The sequence below is a fragment of the Myotis myotis genome, unplaced genomic scaffold, assembly GCF_014108235.1.
Source record: "Myotis myotis isolate mMyoMyo1 unplaced genomic scaffold, mMyoMyo1.p scaffold_m19_p_6, whole genome shotgun sequence".
Taxonomy (NCBI): Eukaryota; Metazoa; Chordata; class Mammalia; order Chiroptera; family Vespertilionidae; genus Myotis; species Myotis myotis.
Genome location: NW_023416368.1, coordinates 77,788,480 through 77,809,508, shown reverse-complemented (window position 1 = coordinate 77,809,508; position 21,029 = coordinate 77,788,480). Strand labels below are relative to the sequence as shown.

At 50.8% G+C, this 21,029-nt stretch overlaps 1 long non-coding RNA gene and 1 pseudogene across 1 annotated transcript; both read right to left on the bottom strand.

Annotated features, from left to right (window-relative positions):
- Window positions 1-1,812: 1,812 nt before the first annotated feature.
- LOC118658979 lies at window positions 1,813-6,497 on the bottom strand. The gene is made up of 3 exons (XR_004968414.1): window positions 6,095-6,497; window positions 4,894-5,175; window positions 1,813-2,304 (listed from the first exon to the last, which is right to left on the bottom strand). It is a non-coding gene; the product is annotated as an uncharacterized LOC118658979 (long non-coding RNA).
- Window positions 6,498-10,606: 4,109 nt separating this feature from the next.
- Window positions 10,607-11,448, bottom strand: LOC118658514 (annotated as a pseudogene).
- Between the last annotated feature and the right edge of the window lie 9,581 nt (window positions 11,449-21,029).

Genomic DNA, 21,029 nt, shown 5'->3' with positions numbered 1-21,029 from the left:
GAGTCAGCTGCCTGAGCTTCTTAGCCTGTAAGATACCCCCAGGCCGCTCCGCCTTCCCTGGGCAAACAGGCCTGTCCCACAAAGAGTCCACATAGAGTGACCACCTGACACAGCAACACTTCTAGGTATGTGCTCAAGAGAAATGAAACTCAAATTCACACAATCACTTGTACAGGAGGTGCACAGCAGCCAAAAGTGTTCATTGACAGATGAACGGACAAACGAAACGTGATGCAGCCACATACACAGTGGAATGTTACTCAGCCATGAAAAGGAGCAAAACACTGACAAGCCATGACGTCCCCTATGGCTCCTCAGGGCTGACAGTGACCCTCATCTCCTGGCCTCTGTGCTGGTCAGACTTCTCCATGGGAGGTCCCTCCCTGAACTGTCCTCCCAGGAGGGGTCACCATGTGCAGCCCATGAAGAGGGGTGGGCCAGGGGTCTTTCTCTCAAGTGGTCAGGAGCCCAAATGGCTCAAAGTCATGTCGGGGTCCCTGCTGGGCACTAGGCTGTGCAGAAAGCCTGGGCCTCGGAAGATGGACGATAAACACAAAGCTGAGGGCAGCAAACATCAGCAGGCAGCTGCAATGGCCCCTGCAGGAAATGCCAGAGAGAAAGGCAGGAAGGGGCTGGGGCAGGTCAGGGCAGCCTCCCTGAGCAGCCGCATTTAATTTGAGGGGGGAGGGCTAGCCACTGGACTGCTGGGCCAAGAGTGTGGAGGACGGAACCACCAGCGTCCTGTCAAGGGTTGAATCATGGTCCCAAAAGATGTGTCCACGTCCTGACGCCCGCACCCATGAATGTGACCTTGCCTGGAAATGGGGTCTGTGCAGATGTAAACAGTTAAGATGAGGTCACACAGGAGTGGGGTGGCCCGAATGCAAGGACTGGTGTCCTTATAGGAAGAGGGAAATCTGCATACAAACGGGAGAGACCACAGTGACAACAGAGGCAGAGACGGGGGGTACTGAGGTCACCAGCCCGGGACACCAAGGTTGCTGGCAACACCAACATCTGCCCTCACAGCTTCCAGAAAGAACCAGCCTGCTAGCACCTTCGTCTCTGACTTCTGGCCTCCAGAAAAGGGAGAGAGTAAATGTGTGTTGTTTTAAGTCATCCAGCTCATGGCTCTCGGTCATGACAGCCGCAGGAAGCTCATTATGCCTTTGAGAAGTGTGGCCAGTGGGGTGGACGGTGGCGGTCCTGTCTGGGCTGGCAGCTTTGCCTGGTGACAGGAAAGTTGGCTTGCTTCCGTGGCCCTTGCAAAATTTATGAAAAGGAGGATGTCTTGATAGGGAGAGGGAATGTGAGCTGGGCTGTAAGTGATCCTATGGCCATCTGTTCACTCCAATGCCCGCCTGCCCACAGGGTCATGGGGCCATGGGCACCAGCTGGGATGGAGCAGATCAGGGGCTCTGGGCTGCCCAGCATATCCTGACCAGGGTAGGGGCACAGACCCAAGTCCTCACTCACTGGGGGTGAGGACCCCAGCCCCATCCTGGTCACGGCAGCAGAGCCTTTCCTACGTACAGGAAAGCAGCCTTTCCCACCCAGAAGATTCTTTTTGTTCCCCCCTCCCCTTGGATACTGGACCATGCCTGAGGACATTTGTGGTTGTCACACTGTGGGTGTTCCTGACACCAGAGGGCCAGGGATGCTGCTCTATATCCCACAAGTGCCCAGGATGCCGCCCCCCCCCCCCCCCAAGAGTAACTGCCCAATGTCAGCTGACTTTAAATAAAGCCCCTGAGTCCTCTGCAGATGACCCCGGAAGGAGGTCAGGCTGCACAGTGGGGGGACCTGGAATCCCGGTAAAAAGCTAATTCTGGAAGGATCCAGGCGCACTGGAGAGAACGTGCCCCCAAGGCAGGCAGATAGGACTCGAGGACACAAGGAAGAACGGCCCTTGCATTTCATAACAGCTAACATATGACACCCCAGACAGCCAGCCTTCCAGTGGTGACATTGCCGGCATCAATAGTTTATAGCAGGAACGGACACTTGATCTGGAGTCTCAGGCAGTCTGCTTGGATGGCCTCCGGGCCACCTGCCTGGGTAGGCTCCTGAGGACCCACAGGGGGTCAGGACGGACCCTGTCCCTCATCTCGGGCTGGACACACACGCGTGTGGTGCCTGGTTCTACAGAAGCCACCCTTCCCGGAGTGGAGACACTGTCGCCAGCTTGTTTTCATTTGGATGGGCTGAAGGGTGGGGTTGCTTACTTGCTAATCCACAGAAGAGGGAGGAGAAGGGGCCAAGGCCCCCGGCTCCGAGTTCCTCTGCAGTTCCGAACAGACGTTTCTGTAGAGAAGATGGACAAATGACTAACAAGGCCATGAGAAGACGCTCAACAGCATGAGGCCTGGAGGAAATGCTGCCCAAACACACTCACAGCGAGACGGTGCCTCACACCCACAGGATGGCCACTGTTCACGTGGTGACCACAGGGGTGGACGAGGACTTGGTGAGGTTGGAACCCTGGTGCACAGCTGCTGGGCTGTGAAACGGGCAGCTGCTGTGGAAAACAGTGGCAGTTCTCCTAAAGCAGCAGTTCTCAACCTATGGGTCGCGACCCCTTTGGCGGTCGAACGACCCTTTCACAGGGGCCGCCTAAGACCATCCTGCAGATCAGATATTTACATGACGATTCATAACAGTAGCAACATTACAGTGATGAAGTAGCAACGAAAATAATTTTATGGTTGGGCCACAACATGAGGAACTGTATTTAAAGGGCCAGAAGGTTGAGAACCACTGTCTGGAGTTACTGTCTGACCTAGCAATTTCTTCCTAGGAATTTCACTCCAAGAGAAACAAAAACACATCCACATAAAACTTTACACGGAAACAAGCAAAACACTGTACACAGCAGCATGATCCACAAAAGCCATAATGTGGGAACAGCGGGTGTCCATCAACAGATAAATGTGCCCCATCCACACGCTGGAATATTGCTTGGCCGAGAAAAGGAGTGAAGCCCAGATACGTGGATGGGCCTTGAAACCATGATGCTCAGCGAGAGAAGCCAGACACGGAAAGCCACAGTGTGTGATTCCATTTATGTGGAATGCCCAGAGCAGGCAGATTCAGAGACAGGAAGTGGGTTAGTAGTTGTCAGGGGCTAGGAAGGGGCGTGGGGAGTGGCTGCCGATGGGGGTGGGATTTCTCTTGTTGTTCCTGAGGCTTTTCTGCACTATTTTTCTTACTGAGTCTTAAATGTGGGCATGTTAAATGCTCGTTGCAGCCCTAGCTGGTTTGGCTCAGTGGATAAAGCACTGGCCTGCAAACTGAAGGGTCCCGGGGTTCGATTCAGGTCAAGGGCAAATGCTGGGGTTGCGGGCTCGATCCCCTGTAGGGGGCGTGCAGGAGGCAGCCAATCAATGATTCTCTCTCATCATTGATGTTTCAATCTCTCTCCCTCTCCCTTCCTCTCTGAAATCAATAAAAATATTTTTTAAAAATGAAAAGGCAAGTATTTTTTTTAAAAAAAGCTCACTGTAAACAATTAGGTAACCAAATAGAAGAAAACTAAAAATTACCTGAAACTCCCACTACTCAAGTCAGCAGTAACCACCTATAACCTCGTAGGCCTTCCTTTCAGGTTTCCTATATCTATTTTCCTTTTTGTTTGTTTTCTAATCCTCCCCCGAAGATATTGTTTCCGCTGATTTTTTGTTGTTTGTTAATCCTCACCTGAGGATATTTTTCCATTGATTTTTAGAGAGAGTGGAAAGGAGGGGGAGAGAGTGAGATACAGCGATGTGAGAGAGACGCATCCATTGGTTGCCTCCCACATACGCCCCAACCAGGGGCTGGATCCAGCCTGCAATCGAGGTGTGTGCCCTTGACCGGAAATTGAACCTGCGACTCTTTGGTGAGCAGACTAAGGCTCCAACTGCTGAGTCATGCCTGCCACGGCTATATCTATGTATGTGGTAAGGAAAGTAAGTGGATACATAAATGTAGATATGTGTATACGTATATACACATACATAATGTCTGTATACACATATATAATCCCAATCATGCTAATATTTTCTGAACATTGGTTAAAATCTAAGTATCATAGTAACCAATTCACACCCCCCCCAAAATAATACAAAATAAACATGCAGAGCTCCTGTGCCCTGTTCCTTGCATATTCCAGCTGTTCCAAGTTCACACTATTTGCTCCCCGACATTTCCAAGGCCCTATTTTCCGCCACAAAATCTGAGCGGACATACAGTCGTTTTTTTGTGTTTTGTAAGATTGGCATCATGCTCCCAACCCCTGTGCATCTTCCATCCTTTGAGTTTTAAATGGTCCTCAGGCCATTCACTTTATTGATTTCATATACTCCCCATATACTTTATTGATTTCAGAGAGGAAGGGAGAGGGAAAGAGAGATAGAAACATCAGTGACGAGAGAAAATCATTGATTAGCTGCCTCCTGCACGCCCCCTACTGGGGATCGAGCTCACAACCCCAGCATGTGCCCTTGATCAGAATCGAACCCGGGACCCTTCAGTCCGAAGGCCAACACTCTATCCACTGAGCCAAATCAGCTAGGGTGCCATTCATTTTTTCATGATGCATTTTGCATTTAACAACCAACTCAGTTTCCCATGTTAGTGTAGCAAAACATTTAAAAATAGAGTAGAAGAGGAAATAAATGTCCCCAGTAATCCAGAGGGAACAACTGCTAGTGTGTTTGAGCAGGGGCTTTGAATTTTATTTTGTAGTTTTATTGTGTTCACCAAAGTGAGACTTGCTTCCTTGTTCCTTTCCCCTTATTTTATATCCTGAAACTTTCCAGGTGATATTAACATTTCCTCTGAAACATCATTTTTTTTAAATTGTAAAATATTTTTTTAAATTAGTAAAAAAAAAAAAGTGTAAAATATGCATACCATCACATTTACCCCTTTCACCATTTTCAATCCTGCAGGTCGGTGGCATCAAGTACATTCACACTGTAGTGCAGCCATCCATCCCCACAACTCTTTCATCTTCCCAAACCAAAATTCTGGAAACATCTTCAACGTTGGCAGGGCTGCCGGTGCTGACAGTCTCACGTCCTCCTCCTGGTCAGCGTTTCTGGGGCTCCCTCCTCACGTGGGCAGCACCTCCTTCCCTGGGCTTCTTTAACCGCAGGATGTGCTGGGGGCGCGCAGGCATGTCCAGCCCTAAATCTGGGTGCCCCGTCATTGAGGACAGGGGTCAGGCACAATGTTTCTGGCAGCCCCACCCACATTCCAGAGCAACGGGGAGCCCTCCCCAGCACAGCTGACCTCAGAACACTGCCTGTCCTGGACCTCCGACCAGCCCACGCCCAGGGTCTCCCTATCAGAACAGCAGAGTTCAACAAACAACAACAACAAAAACCCAGAAAGACAGAGATGATAGCAATTCTTCGTTCCCTAAAATCAACATCTCCTTTTGTTGTTGTTGTTTGGTTAATCCTTACCTGAGGGTATACTTTCCATTACTTTTTTAAAAAATATATATTTTGTTGATTTTTGACAGAGAGGAAGGGAGAGGGATAGAGAGAAACATCGATAAGAGAGAAGCATCGATCAGCTGCCTCCTGCACACCCCCTACATGGGGATGTGCCCGCAACCAAGGTACATGCCCTTGACTAGAATCGAACCCGGGACCCCTGAGGCCGCAGGCCGACGCTCTATCCACTGAGCCAAACCGGTCAGGGCTTTCCATTACTTTTTCAGAGAGAGTGGAAGGAAGGGAGGGTGGGGAGAAAGAGGAGAGAGAAACATGGATGTGAGAGAGCCACATGACCCGGTGCCTCCCGCACCAGCAAACCACAACCCAAGTACATGCTCTTAACAGGCAATTGAACCCCAGACCCTTCAGTGCTGGGCCCGCGCTCCAACCACTGGGCCACACCGGCCAGGGCTACCTCTTTATTCTTTGAAGAAAGCCACATTTCCCTCCCCTGCCCCAGCTTCTCTGTCCAGCTCGCAGTTTAACCCTTCCCCCTCCCCCAGCATGATCCTGGAGGAAAACTCTAGAATTTGTTGGGCAGGCACAGGCTCCTTCCTTTTTGCTGAAGATAAAACAGATCCAACCATAAAAAACAGACACACACATACCAAATGCTGGTGTTTATCTCCAAAATGTGGAATGTTGTGTCATTTCCAGACATTGTATACGGTTCCGGGAGAGGGGCCTCAGCACACCAGGCCAAGGCTTAAGAACACTGCTCCTCAAGTGCCCGCCCCCTGTTCCTCCAGCAGCCTGCAAAGTTCATGCTTATTCCTCCCTGCGAAGCTCTCTGGAAGCTTCCACGGGGTTCTTTCACGCCCAAGAATTCAAGCTCTGAGGGGTCCCCACTCAGATCCCCAAATGCCCCTTGCAATAAACATGCCGGGAGGGAGCAATCGCAACCCCAGTAAAGACAGCAAAATTCCTTAGTGTTAATAATTTTCTTTGTTCCCTCCCACAGAGCACAGAGGCTAAGGGAGCCTGGGTGGCCTCCGGTCCTGAACGGTCAGCCTCAGCCGCACCCGCACCCGCACCCGCAGCGGAAGGGGACCTGGACGCATTCCGAGCATTCCTTCCTTTGTCCCCACTTGTTTGTTTGCTTGTTTTACATGAGATGGCCAGGAACTCCTTTTTCTCTTTGTTCTCTGCTGCCGCCAGCATTTAGGGACTTTGCATGTTCATCCAGGAACCACCCTGGGACTTGCTAGTACCCTTCCAGGCTGCACCCCCTCCCCCAGAGACACCGCACTGGGGTTATTGCGTCTAAGTGTGTGCAGCTGGCCCTCATGCCCTGGGCCACCGCAGGCTGGTCATCCACGGCTCACTGGCCTCAGGCCACGCCCATCAACACTGTCCACTCTGCAGCCAGGACATCTGTGCCTCCCCACACTTAGCCATTGGGAAGAGGGAGGTGGAAAGAGATTTCAGCCCCTTGAAGGCCAGGCTGGGTGGTGGACACACAGGCCTGGACTGAGGGGAGTTTCGGATACTGGTTATGAAACCCGACAACCAATGGGTCCCGGCTGCCTGTCAGTAATTGAACCAACTAAGCAGATATAGGGTTGAATCGTACATGAGTGTTATTCTGATAATGCCAGCAGTATGGGAGAGCAGCAGGTCATCCACAAATATCTGTTCTGCACACCCCGCCCCATCCCACCCCATAAGCCAACTGCTTATACTGGATAGAAGGGCAAAGATTACATGGGAAAGTAGGAATGACAGGCATGGGGAAGTGGACAAGGTGCAATGGTTACAGGTCACAGGCCATGCGGGCTGGGGGCGCCCAGGGCTGGTGCCTCCGGGACCACGTTGTTTCAGCAACAAGGTTGTTAATCTTTCCATGATGACAGGCAGTTCTTGGAAAAGGAGAACGGACTGCATTCCTGTCCCCGGGCATACAGCTCTCTGCCCAGCTAGAATGTGCTTTCTCTAATCAGAACAGAATAATCCTGGTTAACAGAGCATGATTAATATTTCTTATAATTGTAGCTAGTTCCCACTATTCTATTTCTGCCCCTAACAGTTAGACAGTGGCCAGCCTTGGAGGCCAACCAGATTCCCGGTGGGGAAACTGAGGCAGGGGTTAACATCACTCCATTCCAAAACTAAACTGATGAACAAAATAGATCCAGAGACATAGAAACATGGAACAGACTGACAAATCTCAGAGGAAAGGGGTGGGGGAGAGGAGATTAACCAAAGAATTTATCTGCATTTATGCATAACCCACGGACTCAGACAATAGTGTGGTGAAGGCCTGGGGTGGAGGGGATCAATGAGGTGAAAATGGGGGACATCTGTAAGACTTTAAACAATAAAGATAATTTTTAAAAAAAATATTTTTTTATTGACTTCAGAGAGGAAGGAAGAGGGAGAGAGAGATAGAAACATCCACCATGAGACAGAATCATGGATCAGCTGCCTCCTGCAAGTCCCCCACTGGGGATCGAGCCCACAACCCGGGCATGTGCCCTTGACCAGAACTGAACCTGGGAACTTTCAGTTCGCAGGCCAACCCTCTATCCCAGCGGTTCTCAGCCTGTGGGTCACAACCCCTTTGGCGGTCAAACGACCCTTTCACAGGGGTCGCCTAAGACCATCCTGCATATCAGATATTTACATGACGATTCATAACAGTAGCAACATTACAGTTAGGAAGTAGCAACGAAAATAATTTTATGGTTGGGTCACAATAGGAGGAACTGTATTTAAAGGGCAGAAGGTTGAGAACCACTGCTCTATCCACTGAGCCAAACCGGCCAGGGCAATAAAGAGAAATTAAAACAAAACAAAATCATTCTCCGAGGTCCTCAGCTGGATCCACACCGATGTGTGTGTATTTATGTCCCCCGTGCCTGGTGCCCAGTGGGCTCGCACTTGGAGGCGGACTGACCCGGGTGGGGTCCTGGGGTGGGGGTGGGGGATTTCAGGAGCTGTTCCCCACCCTGAGCCTCCATGTGTCTCTAAAGGAGGGACCAGGGTTGCCCCGTGTGGAGCTGAGGACTGGTCTGTGGGGACTCTTCAACCCTTAGAGAGGAAACCTCCCTCTGTGTGACCGCGACCTCCTCCAGGAAGGAAAGCAGGACAGACCAGCGAGCACAGGCCAGGCCTCCGCAGGGTCCCAGCACTCAGGGGGCTGCAGCTGCTCCGATGGGACTGTTCTCAGGGTACTGGGGCATTGGGATCTGGGCCAGTCCTCACAGGGGCTATCCTAGGGCCTTTCCTGTTACACAGGCCCATCACTGCGGCCAGCACCGGACAGGCACACAGCGGCCATCACAGGGTGTGAACAATCCGGAAGCAAAGCTGCTTTGAGCACGAATCCTTTTTATAAAAAACATGCTTTCATTGATTTTTTCAGGGAGAGGAAGGGAAAGAGATAGAAACAGCGATCAGCTGCCTCCTGCACACCTCGAACTGGGGTCAAGTCCACCACCCGGGCATGTGCCCTGACCTCCTGTGCATGAGATGACGTTCAACCAACTGAGCTACACAGGCCAGGCTCCTTTTTTAAAAATTGAAGTGACTGGGGGGTAGGGGAGGCCAGGGGATTGTCAAGGGCGGGGGGGGGGGGGAGGACACATCTGTAATACCCTTTGTAATACTTTAAGCAATAAAACAATAAAAAAAAATTTAAGTGAAATTCACATAACATAGAATTAATCATTTTAAGTGACATTTACTATATTTTCAATCACCTCTATCTAGTTCCAGAACATTCCACCACTCTAACAAGAAGCCCTATCCCTATTAGTAGCCACTCCCCCATCGCCTCCCCAGCCCCGGACACTAACCCACTTCCTGTCTGTGGATGTGCCTGCGCTGCCATTTCACATAAATGGAATCACACGACGTGGCCTTTTGTCTGGCTTCTCTCACTGAGCGTCCTGTGTTCAAAGTCCATCCACGTCGTAGCGAGTGTCAGTGCTTCACTTCCTTTTAAAAATTTTTTCATTGAATTTATTGGGGTGACACCAGTTAATAAAATTATGTAGGTCTCAGGTGTACCATTCTATAACACAGCATCTGTGTGTTGTATTGGCTTCGCTCCTTTTTATGGCTGAATAACACTTCAGTGCGTGGCTGAACCATGTAGTGTTGGTCTGTTCACCTGCTGTTTTGCTTTTTGGCTGTTGTGAATTGTGCTGCTGTGAACAGTCATACACATATTTTTGTTTGAAGAGCTGATTTTGTTTATTTGGGGTAGAGACCTAGCAGTGGAATTGCCGGGACAGAGGTAACTAAGTTTGGCTTTTTAAAAAATATATGTTTTCATTGATTTTTTTAGAGAGAGAGGAAGGGAGAGGGATAGAGAGATGAAAACACTGATGACAAAGAAACATCGATTGGCCGCCTCCTGCATGCACTGAGCCTGGGTCTGTGCCCTGACGGGGAATCAAACTGGGCAGCTCTTGGTTCATGGGTCGATGCTCAGCCACTGAGCCATACCAGCTTTGCCGGCTTTTTTATTATCATTATTTTTTAATCCTGAGGATATGATTTTTAAAAAATGTATTTTATTGATTTTAGAGAGGAAGGGAGAGGGAGAGAGAGATAGAAACATGAATGATGAGAGAGAATCATTGATTGGCTGCCTCCTGCACACCCTCTACTGGAGATCGAGCCTGCAACCCAGGCATGTGCCCTTGGCTGGAATCGAACCTGGGACCCTTCAGCCAATGCTCTATCCATTGAGCCAAACCAGCTAGGGCCTGAGGATATGATTTTATTGATTTTAGACAGAGAGGAAGGGGGGGGAGGAACATTGATGTGAGATATATCGATAGGTTGCCTCCCGCATGCACGCCAACTGGGATCAAACCCACAATCCGGGTATGTGCCCTGACCAGGAATCAAACTTGCGACCCTTTGGCGTACAGGACTATGCTCCAACCAACTTAGCCACACCTGCCAGGGCTCCAGGTTTGGCTTTTTGAAGAACTACTGCCCTTTGGCAGTGGCTGGCTGGTCTTCCTTCATTCCCACCGGTGAGCCGGCTCCTTCGTGGTGCGGTGCACACAGAGCCTGGGTCCGAGTTCCTGCTTTTGGCCCCGGAGGCTGCCCTGGCTGGAGAGCCTCTTGGTGAGGCTGTGCGTTACACCGAGTTTGCATTGCTGTCATTTGAGAGCTACGTGCACGGGGCGGGGGGGGGGGGGGGGGGACTGTATGAAGCCCCCTGCACCCTTCTCCTGGCGCTCAGGTGTAGGGTGGATCCAGGTGAGGTTGCTGTTGCCCAGCAGACCTGAGGCACCACAAGGCAAGTCATGGAAGCGAGTCTTCTGCCGTTTTACTAGGGAGGGGGAAACCTCACCAAAACACCCTGACCTAGTTTTTCGAATATTAGACCCCTCGCGTGCAGAGAGACAGCTCATCAGAGAGCACTGCCTGGCCCTCGGCACTAGTAAGGTCCCCTTTCTGTGGAAACCCTCGAATTGCCCGCTCATCTTCTGCAGATCGGCGCCCCAGCTCTCCTAGGGGAAGGTTCATGGATGACAGAATCAAGGCTGAGTCCAGCCTGGAGCTGGTCCCCCCCTCCCATCTCTTCTGCTGAACCTCTGTGCTTCTCCCCACCACGATGACGTCACCTAGTTCACCATTGCATGTGGTTTTCAAAGCGTTCACACACGTCACCTTGTTTGCTCCCTCCACAGAGCTAGCCAGCGATGCAACGGGCTTCTCTTCCCCCATGGAAGTTCCGTGGCCCACAGGGAGCCCGTGTCTGTGGTGAGTGTGTCCTCCGCCACCTCCGCCGCCACCGGGTGGTGCTTAGTCTTGCGGCACAGGCCCCGCTGAGAGGCTTGCTAGCAGCCGGAAGCCTCATCTCCATCAGCATCTTGGTGCCAATGAATACATACAACTGTTATAGGTCAATCATCCTCAGTAAAGCTGGGAAAAGGACTGTGGGAAGGGTTTGCTCCTAGAAAGGTGAACTGGTGGGATAAGTGAAATGGTGAGTTAGGACAGACTTTTTGTTTTGTTTTTTAATATATCTTTATTGATTTCAGAGAGAAAGGGAGAGCGAGAGCGAGATAGAAACATCAACGAGGAGAGAGAATCATTGTTCGGCTGCCTCCTGCACACCCCTCACTGGGGATCGAGCCCGCAACCCGGGCATATGCCCTGCCTGGGAATTGAACTGTGACCTCCTGGTTCCTAGGTCGACGCTCAATCAATGAGCCACGCCAGCCGGGCTGGAACAGACTCTTTTAGTATACCCACCTGCGTTGTATAAATTGTACCTGGAAAATATAGATTTTAAAACGACGCAGAGCCCTTGGCCAGGTCAGTTGGTTGGAGCATCGTCCCTACACCAAAAGGTTGTGGGTTCGGCTCCTGGTCAGGGCACTTACCTAGGTTGCAGGTTTGATCTTCGGTAGGGGCTGGGAGGCAACCAATCAATGCTTCTCTATCACATCAATGTTTCTGCCTCTCTTTCTCCCTTCCCCTCTCTCCAAAATCAATCAAAACGTATCCTCAGGTGAGGATTTAAAAACCCCCACCACTATTCAGAAGAAATAAATTATAAAATTCAGTGGTTTCTAGTATATTCATAGAATTGTCAAACCATCAATACTATTAATTCCAGAGCATCCTCATCACCTCCCCCCCAAAAAATCCTTCCCATTACTAGTCACCCCCATCTCCCTCCCCAGCCTCTGATCACTTCCTGTCCCTGTGGATGTGCCTGTTCTGGGCATTTCACAGAAATGGGATCACACACTGTGTGGCCTTTTGGGTCTGGCCTCTCTCACTGAGCGTCCTGTGTTCAAGGTCCATCCACGTTGTAACGAGTGTCAGCGCTTCGCTCCTTTTCAGAGCTGAGTATTATTCCAGTGTGTGGAGGGACCACATGTGTTTGTCCATTCACCCATCGGCGGACACTTGGGTTGTGTTCACCTTTGGCTGCTGTGAATTGTGCTGCTGTGAATGGCGAGTTTTGAACATGGGTGTACAGGTCGTTGTGTGTTCATATGTTTTCAGTCCTCATCTTCATTTCCACCGAGGAGGGGACTGGCTAGGTCACACAGCAATTCCCTGTTTGAACTTTTGAGGAATGGCCTGGCCAGCAGTTTCGACATCCGACGTGTCTCACCCAGGGCATGGAAAGGGTGAGGCGGCCGCCTCTCTGCTGCTCCCTGGGGAGGAATCATTCATCCTGCCAATGACTTATTGATGAGAGCAGCTCAGTGGGACCAGGAGAACTTTCCATGGGTTCCTGTTATCAATAGGGCTGGTGTGAGGGCGCAAGGGGGGAGGGTCCTGGCCCCACTTCAGACCCTGCCTGTGCCACCTTCTAGCCACCTGGAATCAAGAGAGAGGTGTGGTCAGGGCTGACTTGCCCCTCAGGCACCAGCCAATTTTCAATTCTTTTGTGAAAAATTGCAAGACCCCAGCCCAGCTGGTGTGGTTCAGTGGTTGAGCGTCTTACTATGAACCAGGAGGTCACGGTTGGATTCCCAGTCAGGGCACATGCCCGGTGTGGCCTTGATCCCCAGTGTGGGGCGTGCAGGAGGCAGCCGATTAGTGATTCTCTCTCATCAATGATTCTATCTCTTTCTCCCTCTCTCTTCCTCTCTGAAATCAATAAAAATACTAGAGGCCCAGTGCACATTGAAAGAAAATTAATTAGAAAGTGGCCAGCGGGGTGGGATGGGCGAGAGGGCCAGACACGCCCTGGAGCCAACCTCCCGTGGGTCCCTCCCCGGCCAGCTCCAAGGGCGTCTGCAGAGTGAGTGAGGTCCCTCTGGCAGGTGGAGTCCCTTGGCCTGGCCTGTGAGAATCGGGCTGAAACCAGCTCTCTGACATCCCCTGAGGGGTCCCAGAGTGTGAGAGGGCACTCTGCAAAGTTGCTTTCGCTCAGCAGCTCCTGCGTTGAGCATTTGCCCCCTGGTGGTCAGTGTGTGTCACACCTACCAGCTGGTCGGATGGTTGGTCAGATGGTCGGTCGGTCGAACGGTTGGTCCGTCAGACAGTCGCTTAGCCTTTTATATATAGAGATTTTTTTTAAAAAAGAAAGAAAAGAATTGCAAGACCCCAGACATTTAATGCCCATAAAGGCTGGGCACTGATGACCCAGGGTGAACACACAGCTTTCAGCTGCCTGCTCTGCCACCTCCCAGCACCCATGGCCTCTTGGGGGACCTAGAAGTGGACAGGGATGGGGCACATCCTCAGGGAGCCCCCGTGGGTGGCCATGTCCTCATTCCACACCGCATAGTTACACAAATGATTGACCTACGAGGCAGCCAGCCAGAGCGGACAAGACATAAATAGTGGCCTTCCGTCTCCAGCCCCTTCCATTACATTTGGCAGGAAATGAGGTTTTGTAACTTGAAACTGGGGGTTTCATGCCAAACCTGCAGATTTGCTAGAAATATACTAACGTGGGCGGCAGTGGCGGCGAGGGGGGCGCCTCTTCCAGAAACATCTATCCCAGGCTTCTACTCAGATCAGGGGCTGCTGCCTCAGGGGACCCAGGTTAAGTCAGGGTGCTTCTGAGAACCTTGGGCTCTTTGTGAATGAAGCCAACCTCATTTTCTCTGCCCTTCACATGGAAAAGCTGCTGCTGCTGCTGGCAGACTATCTCCTCAGTGACTCATCTGCTGAGCCTCCTTGCCTGTAGAATGTATTTCTAATTAAAATATTTACTATTTTATTTTAAACAATTTGGTTTATCCAAATACACCATTAGGGGAGTCAAAAGGCAAAGCACAGGCTGGGAGAAGGTATTTGCAGTGCATAATGCAACCAAGAACTCAGGTCTAACACATGTAAAGAACTCTCACAAATCAATGACCTGAAATCAGCCAACCCAAGTTAAGAAAATGGGCCAAGGACTTGAAAAGGCGGGTCCTGGGGAAGGACCCCCAAAGGCATGAGCATGTACTTGACAGCGCCAGTCCACAGGGAAGCGCAGATTAAAACGCCAGGGAGGGACCACGGCCATAGGAGAACGGCTAAAACCAAGATCAGTAGTGCCAAGTGCTGGCCAGCACCTGCCAATGGGAACCTCTGATGTCACAGCAGACGCGAATACAAAGGAGGCAGCCACCTTCAGAAAGTTCTAGAGAGGTCTTCTTTCAATTGAGATGTAATTGCATCCCATACAAATCCACTATTTTAGAGTGGACCATCCAGTGGTTTTTAGTACGTTCACAGACTTGTGCGACCCTCACTACTGTCTAATTCCAGAACATTCTCATCATCTCACAAAGGACACTCCATGCCCACAAGTTGTCACTCCTCGCTCAGCAGGTCCCAGGCAGGAAACCAACACAGGAAACCTGGTTTGCAGGAGCAGGACTGGGAGAAATGTATGCATTCTGTTTGGACTATAAATACAAAAATATATATTTAAACCTAAAAATAGTGCCATGAGGTGTGTGTGTGTGTGTGTGTGAGTTTGCCATGAGTTTGTTTTTTTTAATATATTTTAATGATTTTTTTTACAGAGAGGAAGGGAGAGGGATAGAGACTTAGAAACATTGATGAGAGAGAAACATTGATCAGCTGCCTCGTGCACACCCCCCACTGGGGATGTGCCCACAACCGAGGTGCATGCCCTTGACCGGAATTGAACCTGGGACCCTTCAGTCTGCAGGCCGAGGCTCTATCCACTAAGCCAAACCGGTCAGGGCTGCCATGAGTTTTAATACAGCCTCACTCGAGGATGCTTTATTGATATTGAGAGAGAGAGAGAGAGAGAAACATTGATTGATGTGAGAGAAATATCAATTGGTTGCCTCTTGCATGCACCCCAACTGGGGATTGAACCTGTAACCTAGGTATGCGCCCTGGCTGAGAATCAAATCTGCAGCCTTCTGTTGTGTGGGACGCCGCTCCAACCAACGGAGCCACCCAGCAAACACATACTTTTTTAATTTTTCAAAAATTTTCAACTACTTTAATGTGCTGGGGAAGAAATCCATTAAAATGTTTAAATACATTAACATGTATTAGAGGGCGTGCGTTTTTCTCTGTAATACGGCTTGATGGACCCCATCCACCTCCCCTCCCTCTCTTGTTCCCAGCAGCCCAGGGGCCTTTTGTGGGGCTGCGGCTGTGCCTCCTCCAGCCTGGGCGCCAGGCGGCGCTGGGGAGCCTCGGCCAGGGAGAGGACCTGGAACTTGCAAGATGCAGTGGGCAGGCGTCTCTGGGCGGGTGGGAGCGGAGATCACATTGCTGGTGTTTTGCTGCCCTCTGGTGGCAGCATGCAGTTGCTCCTCTCGGCCTCAAATCAGGAAGTTGCTTTAAGTCCCTAGTTGTCTGGTGAGGATTGGTTTATTTACTTACCTATAGTAACCAGAACCAACATCTATTCAGCACGGACCGACCGTGCGCCAGGTGCCTGGTAACCCTCATAATGCCCCTGGGGGTCAATGAGGCTGGGAGAGGAATGGGCAGTGATGATGGACACCTGAGCCAGCAAGCCAAGGAACCCAGCCAGGGGACACATGGGCCCCATGTCCAACGTTTGGCCGTTGGCAGCCACTGACAACCCAGATAAGCGCACGGAGGGTCAGAAACCACTATATCCACCTACTCGGTCTGTCCTCAGGCCTGCAAAGGCCCTGTCTCCAGTGACATGACATTCAGAAGTTCCGAGTGGACATGAGTTTGGGGGAACCCTGTTTAACACAAGACAGCAATTGCCTTTGCAAAGCAGGGCACCGGGGCCCTGCAAATGACCTCATATTTCAGATCCAGTTTTCACCCCAAGGTAGGTCCTACTGGAAAGACACCTGGAATTTACTTCAGGGACCAGGCTTAACCCACTCCCCACCTTACCGTCTATTTTTATTGATTTTAGAGAGGAAGAGAGAAGGAAAGAGAGATAGAAATCTCAAAGATAAGAGAATCATTGATTGGCTGCCTCTGCACAGCCCACACTGGGCATCATACGCCCCACACTGGAGACTGAGCTGGCAATCTAGGCATGTGCCCTGACCAGGAATCAAACCGTGACCTGGTTCATAGGTCAACGCTCAACCACTGAGCTGTGCTGGCCAGGCTAGGAGGGTATAGTTTTAAAGAAACTGTTCTCACAAGGCCATTGCTGGTTTTTATCCAATTATAGTTTCTTCAGCCCTCTTGTAAAAGAGGAAATGTGGCAAAAGAGACAGGTGTTCTCCCTCATGGGCCCACTCAGAGCCCACCTGAGCGAGGTCAGGCGGGGCCTCGGGGGCCAGGGGCCTGCCTGAAGCGTGGATGCTGCTCTCCTCTGGCCCAGTGCAGCTCCATAAAACCCGGCCAGCCTGGCCAGAGAGTGGGGGCTTCTCGAGAGAAGTGAGACATCCAGATTTTAAAATATGTCCTGCTTTTTCACTGTTGGCAACTTCTTTTCTTTTCTTTTTTGGTTAATACTCACTTGAGGATTTTCCCCCTATTTATTTATTTAAGAAATATTTTATTGATTTTTTACAGAGAGGAAGGGAGAGAGATAGAGAGTTAGAAACATCGATGAGAGAGAAACATCGATCAGCTGCCTCCTGCACACTCCCTACTGGGGATGTGCCCGCAACCAAGGTACATGCCCTTGACCAGAATCAACCCTGGGACCCTTCAGTCCACAGGCCGACACTCTATGCACTGAGCCAAACCGGTTAGGGCCCCTCTATTTTATTTTTAAGGAGAGTGGAAAGGAGGGAGGGAGAGGGAGAGAGAAACATTTATGTGAGAGAGACATATCGATTGGTTGCCTCCCGCACACACTCCAACTGAGGCTGGGATTGAACCTGCAACCCAGGTACCTGTCCTTGACCAGCAATCGAACCCATGGCCCTTTGGTACGTGGGCCAATGCTCCAACCACCGATCCACACCAGCCAGGGCTGTTGGCAAAATCTTTAAAACAAACAAAAGTAAAACACTGATGGCCGAGGAAGAGAAGTTTGTGTTCTGAATGTCAAGGGCAAGTAACTAACATTCACCTCATTTCATGGGCCCATCAGTTCTGTGGGCTAAGGGGTCATCTCCCCTTTGCTGATAGGGAAACTGAGGCTCTGAAGGGGAACATAGCTGGTTAACTTAAGCCAACCCAATGATTAAGCACTAGGGATGCGGTTTGAACCCCATTCACCCCACCAGAGCCCATGCCCAGCCCCACTTTAGGTCCTCCCAAAATGGCCAGAATTCCGAGGTGGCCCCAAGAATCTTGCCCCCGTGTACACACCCTGTGTAACCCCCTTGAGTGTGTGTAGGACCTTATTTGGTAAAAAGTGGAGAGGGCTTTTTCAGATGAAATTAATGTTCCCAAATCAGTTGACTCTGAGTTGACCCCAAAGGAGATTATGGCGGGTGGCTGACCTAATCAGGCAAGCCTTTTGTAACGGCCTGGGGAGCAGCAAACAGCCCTGAGCGAACTGCTCACGGAGCGTGCCATGTGGCGAGGACCTGGGCGGGCAGCAAGAAAACCGGGAGCCACAGGGCCCTTGGACCAGGAGGGGTCAACCTTGGGGCTATTTATTCCCTGCTTTCTCTCCACAAACATTTCTCATCCACCTACACTGGCAAAGCATAGGGACTCCACCAGGGACCTCCAGGTCTGTCCCCCTATCTAGCTCTGCCCTGTCCTCCACAGTCTGTCCTCCCAAAGTCACCAGAGGGCGCCTGTGAGCACCCACTCTGTTCTGCCCACGGCCTTCATGGCTCCCACAGCCCTGGGGTGAAAGCCCAAGTCCTGCCCTATCCATCATCTCCTCCCCGTCACCTCCTCCCTCTATCCCCCTCACTCATTCCACTCCAACCACACAGTTCTCCCTGCTGTTCCCCGAACGTGCCGGTCATGGCCCAGCATGAGCTGTGCCTTTGCATGTGCTTTTGCATGGCCTTTGCATGTGCTGTGCCCACTTCCTAGTTATGTTCCTCTGGCTCATTCTTCCACCCAATTCTGGCCTTTGCTCCAAGGTCATGTCTTCCGAGAGGCCTTGCCCGACCGCCCTGATCCAGGAAGCCACCTCATCACTCCCTGCTTACGGTTCTGTTCCTGCTTACGGTTTTCATTACCTTGTTTTATGTCACCAGCCATTACATCACACATCTAAGTGTCATTGTTTAATCCCTGTGAGCTCTGCGGCGTGGACACCACGCCGCTTGGTCCCGGCTGGGTCGCAGTGATTTGAACAGCGCCAGCCACTTAGTAACTGATGAGAAACTGCGATATTTATTGAGCACCTATGGTTTGCTAGGCGATGGTCTGGGCACTGGGTACATGACAGGGACGAGACAGACACTCCCTTCCCCCTCCGATCAGGTGGCCAGCCTGGTGGGACAATAGATATGAACCAAATGATCACACAACGGTTAATCAGAGCCAACACTGATTCGGCGTTTGTTGTCTGTTTACCAGGTAGTAGTACTCTGTTAGTCAGTTAGTCCCCACCACTGCCCTGTGAAGGTGATTCTATACCATTGATACCCTGTAGTACTAATGAGGAAACTGAGGCACAGGGAGGGTAAGGGTCTCCCCAGGCCCCACGGTCTGACAGATTATTCCAGGAATAGTCCTCGTGCCCGGCCTCCCATGCTCCTATGTAACCCTCTTGTCCTGACTCAAGCCTGACACATGTCCTGGTCATGTGCCGCACGCGGCTGGAGGGACAGCAGCACGTGTGACACATGCATTTGAAGTGCTCATGTGTCAGGACCTGCCTGCCTGCTGCTCCTGGGTGCCCACAGGTCCCTCAGGGGGAGGAGCCGGCCAGTCTGGCAGTCGCCCGTCAAGGGCAGCCAGATTTAGTAACTACACATACAGGATGGCCAGTTACATTTGAACTTCAGAGGAACAATGAGTGATTTTTTCAAGCATCCCTATGTCTCAAATATTACATGGGACATGCTTATACTAAAAAACTCATTTGTGCCCTAGCTGGTTTGGCTCAGTGGATAGAGCGTTGGCCTGTGGACTGAAGGGTCCCGGGTTCGATTCCAGCCAAGGGCACATGCCCGGGTTGTGGGCTCGAACCCCAGTGGGGAGCGTGCAGGAGGCAGCCAATCAATGATTCTCTCACATCATTGATGTTTCTATCTTTCTCTCCTTCTCCCTTCCTCTCTTAAATCAATTTAAAAATTATATATATATTAAATATATATATATAATATATTTATGTCATGTGTTGCCCAGCCAGCATAGCTTAGTGTCTGAATGTCAACCCATGAACCAGGAGGTCATGATTCAATTCACCGTCAGGGCACATGCTCAGGTTGCCGGCTCAATCTCCAGTGTGGGAGTGTGATCCCCAGTGTGGGGTGTGAAGAAGGCCGCCAATCAATGATTCTCTCTCATCATTGATGTTTTTATCTCTCTCTCCCTCTCCTTTCCTCTCCGAAATCAATAAAAATATGTATTTTTAAAAATCTGCTATTATAGCCCTTGCTGATTTGGCTCAGTGGATAGAGCGTTGGCCTTCGGACTGAAGGGTCCCAGGTTCAATTCCGGCCAAGGGCACATGCCCGGGTTGTGGACTCGAACCCCAGTGGGGAGCGTGCAGGAGGCAGCCGATCAATGATTCTCTCGCATCATTGATGTTTCTATCTTTCTCTCTCCCTCTCCCTTCCTCTTTGAAATCAATAAAAAAAAATCTGCTATTATAAAAAAAATCATTTGTTGTTGGCCTAAAATTTACATTTAACTGGTGTCCTGGGTTTTATCTCACAACCCTGCCCCCTCATCGGATGGCAGCCCTGAGTCCACATGCATGAGAGGGTTCCCTCAAGGCATGGCCTCCTGAATACCCCACGACCCTGCAGGAGTCAGTTAAAAAAGAATGATGCTCAGAGGGAAAGGGAGGGGTGCTGCAAAGAGTGCTGAGAAGCAGGCCTGGGAGGGAGGCAGGCAGGTTCTGGCGTTTTAGTCAGAAGCCCGGTTTGTATTTCAGCCTTTCTAACGGCCTGGGAGAAAACGCTCCTCCCTTCTCGGATCATAATACAGCGAGCTGGGGACGCCAGGGAAAAGCATCGGCAGCTCCCAGGAATGAGCGCGCGGCAGCCGGGCCGCAGATACAAGATCTGAGAAGTGCCGCCCACTGGGCCGCCCGGTTTCGTTTCACCCTGAGAGTCCCTCCACTTTGCAGACAGACCCGCCCTCCCGTGGGAATTCCACTAAGAATTTATTTAAACCTTTCACCAAATACCTCCTGGGCAGCCAGTCGGGCAGGTGGATAGAATCCTCTCCCTGCTTTCCAAGGGGACTGCCTCATTAAAGGAATTAAAATGAAAAATACATTTGAAAAACAAGACAATTCCAGGGGTCGAACTTCTGGCCTCCTCAGGACATGCCAGTCGGGACAAGTCAAGAGGACATTGCATTTTTAGGGCACTTCAAGTCTGTGGGGTTTTTTTAAATCCTCACGTGAGGACATTCTCCCATGGCTTTTAGAGAGAGTGGGAGGGAAGTGTGTGTGTGTGTGTGTGTGTGTGTGTGTGTCTAGAGAGAGACAGAGAGAGACAGAGAGAGAGAGAAACATCGATGCCAGAGAAGCACATCTATTGGTTGCCTCCTGCATGAGCCCCTACCGGGCCAGGGATCAAACCTGCAACCAAC